This window comes from Anomaloglossus baeobatrachus, unplaced genomic scaffold, assembly GCF_048569485.1.
Source record: "Anomaloglossus baeobatrachus isolate aAnoBae1 unplaced genomic scaffold, aAnoBae1.hap1 Scaffold_106, whole genome shotgun sequence".
In the NCBI taxonomy this organism is placed as follows: domain Eukaryota; kingdom Metazoa; phylum Chordata; class Amphibia; order Anura; family Aromobatidae; genus Anomaloglossus; species Anomaloglossus baeobatrachus.
Genome location: NW_027441876.1, coordinates 416,281 through 429,522, shown reverse-complemented (window position 1 = coordinate 429,522; position 13,242 = coordinate 416,281).

Below are 13,242 nucleotides of genomic sequence, written 5' to 3'. Positions count from 1 at the left end.
GTCAGCCTCCTGCAGAGATGTGAGTGTTGTCCACGGGAGAACGTAGCTGGCCATGCCCACGATTTGGGTTCAGGCTGCTGTGGAGCTCTATGCTACCTGCAGAGAACACTCTTGTCTCCGCAGCATAAATTGACATGCTAAGGCTCGGGAAGCTGCGCCACCGGTCAGTTTATGCTGCGGAGAAAAGAAGCACAGTGGGCATGAGATTTCTAAAAATCCTCCCACTGTGCTTCTACTGCACAACGCAGCGTCATGGACGCAGGGAAAACAATCTGCGCCCAAAACGCTGCAAACCCCGATTGTGGGCATCCAGCCTAAAAAGCGTCAATGGAGGTCAAATATATATACAACGTCCCACCCCCCCCCTGCATATTCTAAGCTGGCTCCTTTAGTACCTTTCATGTGGCACTAAAGGGTGCCTAGCCTAGTTTTTAATCACAAAAACAAAAAAAAAAAATGGCGTGGGGTCCCCCCTATTTTTGATAGCCAGTCAGGGTAAAGCAGACAGCTGTAGCCTGCAAACCACAGCTGGCAGCTTCATCTTGTCTGGTGATCAATTTGGAGGGCTCCCCAGGTGTTTTTTTTTTATTTATAAATAAAAATAATAAAAAAAAAATAACATGGGGTCCCCCCAAATTAGATCACCAGCCAAGGTGAAGCTGACAGCTGAGGTCTGGTATTCTCAGGGTGGGAAGAGCCATGGTTATTGGACTCTTCCCAGCCTAAAAATAGCAGGCCGCAGCCGCCCCAGAAGTGGCGCATCCATTAGATGCGCCAATCCTGGCGCTTCGCCCCAACTCATCCCGCGCCCTGGTGCGTTGGCTAACGGGGTAATAAATGGGGTTGATACCAGATGTGTAATGTCACCTGGCATCAAGCCCAGCAATTAGTGATGTCACGGCGTCTATCAGACACCCGACATAACTAATTGACAGTAAACAAAAGCAAAAAAAGACAACAAAAAATTTTTTATTAGAAAAAACACTCCCCAAATCATTCCCTTGTTCTCCAATTTAATAAAAAAAAATGGGTCCGCAGAAATCCATTTGGATGTCCCACGTCGCCTCTGGACCTTCTAGAATATGGGGGCACGTTCAGGGAACGTATCCCCCATTTTCTAGGAGGGCAGACCCTCCATTTGAGGAGAGTGGGTGCAAAAATCTGCACCCACTCTCCCCGGGTCACAGCTGCAGACTGCCGAGCAGCCAGCACAGCTCACACTGAACACAGTGCTGGCTGTCAGCTGCTCTGCTCATGTGACCGGCCGGCGTCTGCTGTGAAGGAGGAGGGGGCCGCGGGGGATCAGCGCTGCGACCGGACAGGTATGTATGACACCGGGGGGAATTGGGGTGAACGGGCAGGGCCTGGGGGGCATTTTTCTGTCGCATGTGTTATTGCACATGCGACAGAAATCATAGGAGCAGGGCGGCCGGTGCGCTACTGTGCGCACGGCCATGTTGGATTTTCGGGAGGGGGGGGGGGGTCGGGGCGGGCACTTTGGTGACACCGGGGGCTTTGCCAGGAAGTGAGGTCAACAGGAAACCTCTTGACCTCACTTGCCTGCGTTCTGGCGTGCCGACAAAGGCCGCGGACCACAGCAAAAAAGCAGCTCACTGCGGCGTAGCTGCGTTCTGACCCCACATCATTGATTTCAATGGGGGGAGAACGCAGCTACACCGCACAAAAGAAGTGACATGCTGCTTTTCTTTCCGCACCGATTTTTGGCATCCAAAACGCTGCGGAAAGAAACGCAGCGTGTGCACTGATTTTTCAGCTTTCCCATACACTTTGCTGGGAAAGCTGAACGCATGCAATTTGCCACTGAAACGCTGCGGTTCAAAACGCAGCGTTTCCGCGGTAAAAAACGCAACGTGTGCACACAGCCTTACACTTTTCCCCATCGATTTTGTCGTCCCTTGCACTATCCCTCACTATGTAATCCCCCTCTACAGTAATAAGCTTCCTAAACACCCATCTACAGCAATAGGCCTCCTAATCCCCAGACTATAGCCTCTGCCTGCCCCTCTCCCACAAACATCACGTTATGGCCTTTGCCTGCCCCTCCCCCACACACATCACTATAGCCTCTGCCTGCCACTCCCCCACAACCATCACGCTACAGCTTCTGCCTGCCCCTCACCCATAATCATCACGTTATAGCCTCTGCCTGTCCCTCCCCCACAAACATCACGCTATAGCCTCTGCCTGACCCTCCCCCACAACCATCACACTATAGCCTCTGCCTGTCCCTCTTCCACAAACATCACGTTATGGCCTTTGCCTGCCCTTCCCCCACACAAATCACTATACCCTCTGCCTGCCCCTCCCCCACAACCATCACACTATAGCCTCTGCCTGCCCCTCCCCCCCACACATCACTATAGCCTCTGCCTGCCCCTCCCCCCCACACATCACTATAGCCTCTGCCTGTGTCGCGGGCGGAGGAGGGGACGCCGCGCTCTCCCACTGCTCGGGTCCGGCCGCTGCTGCTGCTGCGGCTGCCGCTGCTCGGTGGTGGCTCGAGCAGTGGGCCGGATCCCGGGGACTCGAGCGGCGCTCCTCGCCCGTGAGTGAAAAGGGGATTGATTGTGGGGATTTATTGTCCGTGACGCCACCCACGGTTGTGGTGATAATGGTGACACCACCGCTGCTCTGGACGGGGATCCCGGGAGCGGTGACAGGGAGCAGCTTTGTTGTTAGTTCTCCCCTCCGTGGGTAGGGGGTTGGTTGTCCTGGGGCCCGGTGATGGGGTAGGGATGGATGGCAGGCGGGTTACTGGGCCTGGTGAGGTGCAGGGTCGCAGGGGCAGCGCTGTGCCGCACAGCACGATGGTACTCACTCAGCCCAATGATGAAGACACAGTTCTCGGTAAAACACTCGGCTGGATGGACGGGTCCCACAGACGGCTGCGGTGTTGTTACTCCCTGCAGGTTGATGGTGACTGCCTTTCCCTGCACCTGTGTACGGTTGATGGTTCCGATGGGTCCCCACCGGTAACCCGCTCCCCAGCTTGGATGTGGGCTGGAGGAGCCCTCTTCTTGCCCGCAGGCTATGGCCCTGAGAAACGGTTGCCTTGGCGGTGGCGGTGTTTCCCTATTCTGGTTGGACTGTCGCTTTCTGTCGGGACTTAGCTGCTTGGAGACCCAGGAGGTCCCCTTCACTAACGGATTCGGCAAATTCACGACGACTCCTAGCCTTGCCGGGGTCCGCAAGCCCCTGCCAGATGGTGCTGACTTCTCTTCGTGTACCGGTCCGGTACCGCCAGGCCACCGCCCGTCCACGGTCCTCACGGTAACTCCGATAGGCCACTCCTACAGACGGTCACCACCGTCTGCCAACCTTGCTGTCTCGCCCGGGCCACACACCCGGACGCTGTCAGTCAGTTGCTCCTTTACCACTTTCCTCCTTCCACTTTCACCTCTCAAACTAATCTGAGCTCTTTTCCCGCCTCCAGGACTGTGAACTCCTCGGTGGGCGGGACCAACCGCCTGGCCCACCCCCTGGTGTGAACATCAGCCCCTGGAGGAAGGTAACAAGGGTTTTTGTCTGACTTCGGTGTGCCTGCTGGGAGTGTGTGGTGTGTAGGGTGTTGTGCTCTGTGGCCCCTGGCTTTTCCAATGCGCCACATTCCCCCTTAGTTAAATGCAGACCGTCCGCGGGCTGCCCGTCCATCACCGGTTGTATTTTCACCAACTGTAAAATAGAAAAATGGTAAAACGGTAAACATATTTACAATTATAATAACATCTTCCCACATCGGGAGGTACTCTTACTTAAACGGTTTCAAACGGTTACGGCTTCCGCTCTCTCCCACCCAAGCAACCTGGCCCTGATGCTGCCCCTAGCAAACAGGCAGCACCCCTTGACCCCAGTCCTGCACAAGTTGCCCGAGCGGGTTCTGTCCTTTTCAGGGGACCCACGTCCATGGGGAACCCCTGAAACCCCCAGAGGATTGCCACCGGTTCCGGTGGTGGCTGGGCCCCAGCCTGCTCCACTGCGGGCCCTTCCTCCAATCTGCCTCTCCGGAGGCGGTACGGTGGAAGCCACAACAACAATTATTTACATGCCACTAAGTTTGTGGTTGCCCTGCAAGTTCTCGGGCCTGTTCATAAGGAGTTCCTTATGCAAAACTTTTCAAACGGTCCCCACGGGGACAACGGTGTCGGTAACAACTGGTTCAATCAGGCAGTAAATCAGATGACATCTCAGTTGATTATTCTTATCATTTTCAAACTTTCAAACTTTAAACAGTACTTTTAACACTGGTGGTACCAACGGGGACAACTGCAACGGAACTCCGCTGACCTTGAGACGGCTACCACCGCAGGGGGTCGGCCCACTCAGGGACCGAGCGGTACATGGGGTTCTCCCTCCATCGGCAGTTCAACCCCGAACCACTGACAGCCGTTAGGAACGGCGGCGGAGGCAGCATACTTGGGACCTCCTCCTCCATCAACGGCATTCTCTCCGGACCCCCGGCCGCGGTGCTGGCCTCCGTCTCTCACTCAATCAGGGCTGGTTCTGGGGTTTGGGTGGACTAATCGCGACGCGGCACGGCTGCAGCGGCCCCTTGCTCACGGGCCCCCACTACGGCAACCATTCTGCGCATCTCCGCCTTCCAATCCATCAACTGCTGCAGGCTCTGCGCCCTCACCTTCAAGCAGAACCGGCCCAATTCCCACTCCAGCCACGCAGCGATCCCGGCGGGGAGCTCACCCGGGCCGCAGTCCTCAAAGGCTACTCCTCCTCGTTTCCCCCAGAGCTTGGATGCCCCGGTGGCAGGTATTCCCGCGCTCCAATTCGAGGACGCCGCCATTTCTCCATCCGCGTCCCCCTTAGACTCTTTCCGGCTCCTCCTCTATCGGGGCGGGGTTTTGACCTTCGCGCCTCCACTACTCGAGGAGACGCTCGAGCGGGAATTCTTCGCGCCAAAGATGGCGGCTTCTGCAAATTTTCAGCCAGACACCTCCGGCTATAACAAGGCGCACCTCTACCCAATGGCAGAGCGGTAGGATCCTGTTTGTGACGCCAAGTTGTCGCGGGCGGAGGAGGGGACGCCGCGCTCTCCCACTGCTCGGGTCCGGCCGCTGCTGCTGCGGCTGCCGCTGCTCGGTGGTGGCTCGAGCGGTGGGCCGGATCCCGAGGACTCGAGCGGCGCTCCTCGCCCGTGAGTGAAAAGGGGATTGATTGTGGGGATTTATTGTCTGTGACGCCACCCACGGTTGTGGTGGTAATGGTGACACCACCGCTGCTCTGGACGGGGATCCCGGGAGCGGTGACAGGGAGCAGCTTTGTTGTTAGTTCTCCCTTCCGTGGGTAGGGGGTTGGTTGTCCCGGGGCCCGGTGATGGGGTAGGGATGGATGGCAGGCGGGTTACGGGGCCTGGTGAGGTGCAGGGTCGCAGGGGCAGCGCTGTGCCGCACGGCACGGTGGTACTCACTCAGCCCAATGATGAAGACACAGTTCTCGGTAAAACACTCGGCTGGATGGACGGGTCCCACAGACGGCTGCGGTGTTGTTACTCCCTGCAGGTTGATGGTGACTGCCTTTCCCTGCACCTGTGTACGGTTGTTGGTTCCGATGGGTCCCCACCGGTAACCTGCTCCCCAGCTTGGATGTGGGCTGGAGGAGCCCTCTTCTTGCCCGCAGGCTCTGGCCCTGAGAAACGGTTGCCTTGGCGGTGGCGGTGTTTTCCTATTCTGGTTGGACTGTCGCCTTCTGTCGGGACTTAGCTGCTTGGAGACCCAGGAGGTCCCCTTCACTAACGGATTCGGCAAATTCACGGCGACTCCTAGCCTTGCCGGGGTCCGCAAGCCCCTGCCAGATGGTGCTGACTTCTCTTCGTGTACGTCCACGGTCCTCACGGTAACTCCGATAGGCCACTCCTGCAGACGGTCACCACCGTCTGCCAACCTTGCTGTCTCGCCCGGGCCACACACCCGGACGCTGTCAGTCAGTTGCTCCTTTACCACTTTCCTCCTTCCACTTTCACCTCTCAAACAAATCTGAGCTCTTTTCCCGCCTCCAGGACTGTGAACTCCTCGGTGGGCGGGACCAACCACCTGGCCCACCCCCTGGTGTGAACATCAGCCCCTGGAGGAAGGCAACAAGGGTTTTTGTCTGACTTCGGTGTGCCTGCTGGGAGTGTAGGGTGTGTAGGGTGTTGTGCTCTGTGGCCCCTGGCTTGTCCAGGGCGCCACACCTGCCCCTCCCCCACAATCCTCATTAGGAAGAACCGCACCTTCCCTTTGAATCTTCGGCTCTACGAGCGATTACCTGCTCCTGCGCCTGCCGCCCTCTTCCTGCTCCTCCGGTGTCCGTTGTTCTTCTCTCGGCTGCGGTGAGTGTTCTCTCCTCCTCCACTGCATCTGAAGCATTGGACGCCACAGCATGGAGCTGATTAGCGTGCGCCTCTGACCCCGGAAGTGCAGGCGACAGCACTTCCGGGGTCAATCAGCTCTCAGTGCCCGGTGCCCGGAGTTTATCTGTATTGTGTATTAAAGGCGCAGATACAGATAAATGAAGGTGCGCCTCTCCCGCCCATCCCCCCTCCGAAAACACAGTGGATTTAATCGACTGTTTAACGGAGGGGGAGAGATGTGTAAAAAAAAAATCTTTTTTTTTTTTTGCTGCTAGAAGGTGCCGCCCACCCGCTGTGCGCCGCCCCAGGCACTGGACCACGGGTGCCTAGTGGTAAATACGGCCCTGCCTTTAAGAACTGTGCTTAGGTCCCAGGGACTACACCATGTTCCAAATTATTATGCAAATTGGTTTTAAGTGTCATAGCGATTTTTCATTTTTTTTCAGTGAAACTCATTGATGGTATTGTGTCTCAGAGTTCTTTGGATCACTGAAATCAATCTCAGATACCTGTGATAATTAGTTTTCCAGGTGAGGCCCAATAAAAGGAAAATTGGATGTTCCACAATATTAAGCAGGACACAGTTTTCAAGTAACATGGGAAAGAAAAAGGATATCTCTGCTGCCGAAAAGCATCAAATAGTGCAATGCTTTGGACAAGGGATGAAAACATTAGATATTTCATGAAAATATATCACTAAATTGAATCAACAGATCCATTTTTATAAATTAAGTCATGTATATTTTAACCATGATCCCTGACTTGTAAATATAAACCTACATATGACCATTGGTCACTCCTTACATTTTTAATATAATAAAGTCCAAAAATAGACAGACAGGTATTTTATGTCAAATTATTATAACAAACTTTATTTATATTTTCTGGGACATTTAGTGAAGACTGTGTTAAATAAAAACCATGTGCAAACCCGTGCATAAAACTAGACAGGGCAGTGTGGTCACTTGTACAATATCCTCATATGAAAAATGGTTGAATGGGGGAATATATAATACTTAAATGACTACAATAAATTATGAAAATATCCTTATATTAATATATCACAATATTCGTATGGTCCATTACAGTTCGTTATTTTACTATATCGTAAAGATCACCATGTGTGGTGTCATAAATAAATTACCAATAGAAACTATTGCTGATAGAGTCGTCACTATTAAGGCATATGACCTATATTGTTCTATAATAAGACAGGTAAGCTGTTATAACTATGGGTGTCACCATGTAAATATACATTCAAACAGGAGAAGAGAAGGGGTTAATGCCGCGCATCAGCCAAATGAAGATGTAGAGTTGTTGATAAATTGATATCTTTTTTATTTCATAGGTCTATGCGTTTCGAGGTAGAAACCTCTTCCTCAGGACCAGAATATCAACAAAGCATGAAAAAGATGGAGATAACAGATTTATATACATATGGTGTACCCAGAAGACCGCCTACTGTCCCCCCTTTTTTTAACACAGATGCAAGGTCTGTGGTGGCGTTCATCATTAAGGTGGTGGTATACACTTGACGAATAAAGCTTCCATGTAGAGGTTCCAGTCACTTTAAAGACACATTTATATATTTTTTTTAATTATTTTAGATTTTTCTTTTTTGTAAAAAAAAATTGTTTCCAATTGTTTGTGGGCCATGTTCATGTATAACTATATATGTAAATGTTATTTCTATAATAGTTTGATACTTGAATGGGATATGCTGTGTCAAGCTAACAGATTGTCTGCCTGCTAATTTTTTTCAAACGATCAGTAGGCGGTGTTCTGGGTACACCATATGTATATAAATCTGTTATCTCCATCTGTTTCATGCTTTGTTGATATTCTGGTCCTGAGGAAGAGGTTTCTACCTCGAAACGCGTAGACCTATGAAATAAAAAAAGATATCAATTTATCAACAACTCTACATCTTCATTTGGCTGATGTGCGGCGTTAACCCCTTCTCTTCTCCTGTTTCAATGCTCATCCTTGTGGGGCTGCAGCAGACGCCATTATCTGATGCTTAAACAGTGGTTGTGACGTTCACAACCACAGTAGAGTGTATATATGTTTATATATTACTCATGTCATCTGGTACTATCCTATCAGCACTTCTTTTTTCTAGTGTTAATACCATGTAAATATACACGTTTATGCAGATCAAAATAAATACAGCATAGAAGTCAAAATTGTATCCTATATACAGAATGTCATAAAGGACCATGTATATAGAGAATATATAAAAGTTAGTGACAAATTAGGTGAGAGATACCTTTTACAATATATCAAATAACACCATACACGTATAAGATATTAACATAAAGGAACAAATTGGCTCAAAACATCCTTGAAGTTGGCCTGATCGTTATTAGGGTCATTAGAGCCATGATGCAGCCATGGTGGAAATTAATGATGCTGTCTAACCATACAGACCTGCTGCCGCCATATGAGTTCCGACCACACTGCCCTGCACCTCCACGCGTTTCGCCAGAGCTTCATGTTTTTGAGCCAATTTGTTCCTATATGTTAATATCTTATACGTGTATGGTGTTATTTGATATATTGTAAAAGGTATCTCTGATCTAATTTGTCACTAACTTTAATATACTCTATATAGATGGTCCTTTATGACATTCTGTATATAGGATACAATTTTGACATCTATGCTGTATTTATTTGATCTGCATAAACGTGTATATTTACATGGTGACACCCATATTTATAACAGCTTACCTGTCTTATTATAGAACAATATAGGGCATATGCCTTAATAGTGACGACTCTATCAGCAATAGTTTCTATTGGTAATTTATTTATGACACCACACATGGTGATCTTTACGATATAGTAAAATAACGAACGGTAATGGACCATACGAATATTGTGATATATATTAATATACGGATATTTTCATAATTTATTGTATTAATCTAAGTATTATATATTCCCCCATTCAGCCATTTTTCATATGAGGATATTGTACAATTGACCACACTGCCCTGTCTAGTTTTATGCACGGGTTTGCACATGGGTTTTATCTAACACGGTCTTCACTAAATGTCCCAGAAAATATAAATAAAGTTTGTTATAATAATTTGACATAAAATACCTGTCTGTCTATTTTGCACTTTATTATATTAAAAATTTAAGAATTGACGAATGGTCATATGTAGGTTGATATTTCACGAAAACCTAAGCGTGATCATCGCACTGTGAAGAGATTTGTGGCTGATTCTGAGCACATACGTGTTCGTGCTGATAAAGGCAGAATGAGGAAGGTTTCTGCCAGGCAAGTTCATCAGATTAAGAGAGCAGCTGCTAAAAAGACATTACAAACCAGCAAACATATCTGAAGCTGCTGGTGCCTCTGGAGTCCCTCGAACCTCAAGGTGTAGGATTCTTCAAAGACTTGCTGTGGTGCATAAATCTTCAATTCGGCCACCCCTAACCAGTGCTCTCAAGCAGAAATGGTTGCCGTGGGCCCAGTCATACATGAAGACTAATTTTCAAACAGTCTTGTTTACTCATGAGTGTCGAGCAACCCTGGATGGTCCAGATGGATGGAGTAGTGGATGGTTGGTGGATGGCCACCATGTCCCAACAAGGCTGCGACATCAGCAAGGAGGTGGAGGAGTTATGTTTTGCGCCGGAATCATGGGGAGACAGCTGGTAGGCCCTTTTAAGGTTCCTGAAGGTGTGAAAATAACCTCTGCAAAGTATATAGAGTTTTTGACTGATAACTTTCTTCCATGGTACAAAAAGCAGAAACATGCGTTCTGGAGAAAAATCATCTTCATGCATGAAAATGCACCATCTCAAGCTGCAAAGAATACCTCTGGACCAGGAGATGAGACGTTTCTTTAGGACCCTACGGCTCAAAGCCCATTTTTCTTCCTCTAATAAGGACATAACGTCTGACACTGCCATCCAAAGCCCAGGTACTTTTTACCTAAGCAACCTCAATCTGAGACTCTAGGACCTTTAATCCCGCAAAATCGTACCATCCCGTAGAGACCTATATATCATTGGTTTCTAATGACATCAACACCACACTTAGGGGTACTTCACACACAGCGAGATCGCTACTGAGATCGCTGCTGAGTCACGTTTTTTGTGACCTCATTAGCGATCTCGCTGTGTGTGACACTGAGCAGCGATCTGGCCCCTGCTGTGAGATCGCTGCTGGTTACACACAGGGCTGGTTCGTTTTTTTATTGTTGCTCTCCCGCTGATAAGCACACATCGCTGTGTGTGACAGCGAGAGAGGAACAATCCTGAATGTGCAGGGACCAGGAGCCGGCGTCTGACAGCCTGCGGTAAGCTGTAACCAAGGTAAACATCGGGTAACCAAGGTGGTTACCCGATATTTACCTTTGTTACCAGCCTCCGCAGCTCTCACGCTGCCAGTGCCAGCTCCTGCTCCCTGCACACGCTAAGTTAAGCGGTGTGAGCTGGTAACTAAGGTAAACATCGGGTAACCATACCCGATGTTTACCTTAGTTACCAGTGTCCGCAGCTTCCAGACGCCAGCTCCGTGCAAGCGCAGCGTCGCTTGCACGTCGCTGCTGGCTGGGGGCTGGTCACTGGTCGCTGGTGAGATCTGCTTGTTTGACAGCTCACCAGCGACAATGTAGCGATGCAGCAGCGATCCTGACCAGGTCAGATCCCTGGTCGGATCGCTGCTGCATCGCTAAAGTGTGAAGGTACCCTTAGGGATATTGAGAAAGGCGACTATAGAGTCAAGAACAACATTACTCCTGAGGAGGATAGGGCCATTAAGGGACTCAAGGACAACAAAGACATTATCAAGCTGGCCGACAAAGGGGGCTCCATTGTGGTACTAGATAAAACCTATTATATGTCGGAAATATATAGACAACTGAGTGACACGTCAACATATTTACCTGTTTCTAGGGACCCCACTCCGCGTATTCGCGATCTCATTAAAGATAAGGTCGATTACCACCTCCTACAGGGCACCATTGATAAGAAAATGGCAGAGTTTCTCATCAAGACCAATCCAGTGATACCAGTTTTCTATATCTTACCTAAGATACATAAAAATTTACAGAAACCCCCAGGATGTACCATAGTGGCCTCCACAGAGTCCATCCTCTCTCCTTTGGCCATTACTTTAGATAAAATGCTGACACCTCTGATTCCCCTGATACCTTCATATTTGAAGGATACTTCAGACTTTCTTTCACATATTAGGAACCTCACCTCCATATCACCCGACTGCCTACTTGTGACCCTTGATGTGGATAGCCTTTACACCAGCATTGAGCACAGTGACGGTATTCAAGCGGTTGATTGGTTCCTGGAACGACATAAGATTTTCTCCCCAACACAACACACTTTTTGCATGGACCTACTCCAACTAGTACTGGGACACAATTTCTTCCTCTTTGAGGACCAATTCTACATGCAGCAGCGGGGTACAGCCATGGGGTCAAATATGGCGCCTCCATACGTAAATATTTATATGGCACACTTTGAGGATACATTCATATACAATCATCCACTTTGGACAAAACACGCCATTATCTGGAAACGATATATCGATGATATTTTTGTCATCTGGCATGGAGACACCGATTCCCTCAAACTCTTCCATCATGACATTTGCTACTTTAGGCCTGGCCTAACGTTTACTGTACACAGTGACCCTGTCCAGATCAACTTCTTGGACAGTATGGTTTCATTATCACTTGAGGGTAATATCAGTACGGATCTTTACGTCAAACCTACTGATAAAAACAGTCTTTTACTATACTCAAGCTGCCATCCCTCACACATCAAGAAGGCTTTACCCATTTCAGAACACAGGAGGATAGAGAGGATTGTCTCCGACCCCCAACAACAGATATCACAATTCCATGTAATGGGTAACAAATTCATTTCACGAGGCTACCCTGCTACCATTGCATACAATCGGTCATCCCGTACCCATGAACAGGATACTATTAAACCCCGCATTACATGCGTCCAAACCTACCACCCCTTTTCACCTATCTTTAAAGGCATAATTTCCAAACACTGGCCACTTCTCCAAAAGGCATACCCTTCAATCACTGAATTCTGTACACCTTCTCTATTCTGTCACAAGAGACCAAGGAACCTCAGGGACAATCTGATCAAAGCGGACATAGGATCAGCAACCCAATCACACCAGACCTTCCTAGGGACCCCCAAAATGGGCAATTTCCCTTGCTTGCACTGCCTCCAATGCAACAATCTTACCAAGGGAAACAAATTTACACACCCTCATACAGGTAAAACTTTTCCCGTTAGAGGTTTTTATACCTGTGAATCTTCATTTGTGATATACCTCATCAAGTGTCCATGCGGTCTTGGATATGTCGGGGAGACTACCCAACATATCCGGGACCGCATAAGTAAACATAAATCTACCATTCGGTGCAGGCAACTTCTACTGCCCATTCCGCATCACTTTCATATAGCCCATCATACAGTGGCCCAACTGAGGTTTCAGGTTATTGAGCACATCCCGTACATGCGTAGAGGGGGTGACAGAATCCGCAAATTAAAAGAAAGAGAAGCCTTTTGGATTTTCGCGCTGGGCACCCTCGAACCTAAGGGGTTAAATCGCGATTACGAGGTCTATTATTAAATTAGGTTACCCCTTGTTTTTCTCAACTACTTCTGATTATGTTTTTTTCCATTTTACTGTGCATAATAAGTTAATGTAACTGGCATATGTAATTGTTGTGACTGCCATATTTATGCATCCCGTGACGGTATGTGATATTATATGTATCTGCAATTTTCCCTTATACTAGGATACAATTAATTCCATTTTCCCATTTTTCTAGGCTCCTTTCACCATGTGACCCACCTGCTCTTCACAAACCATCCACTGG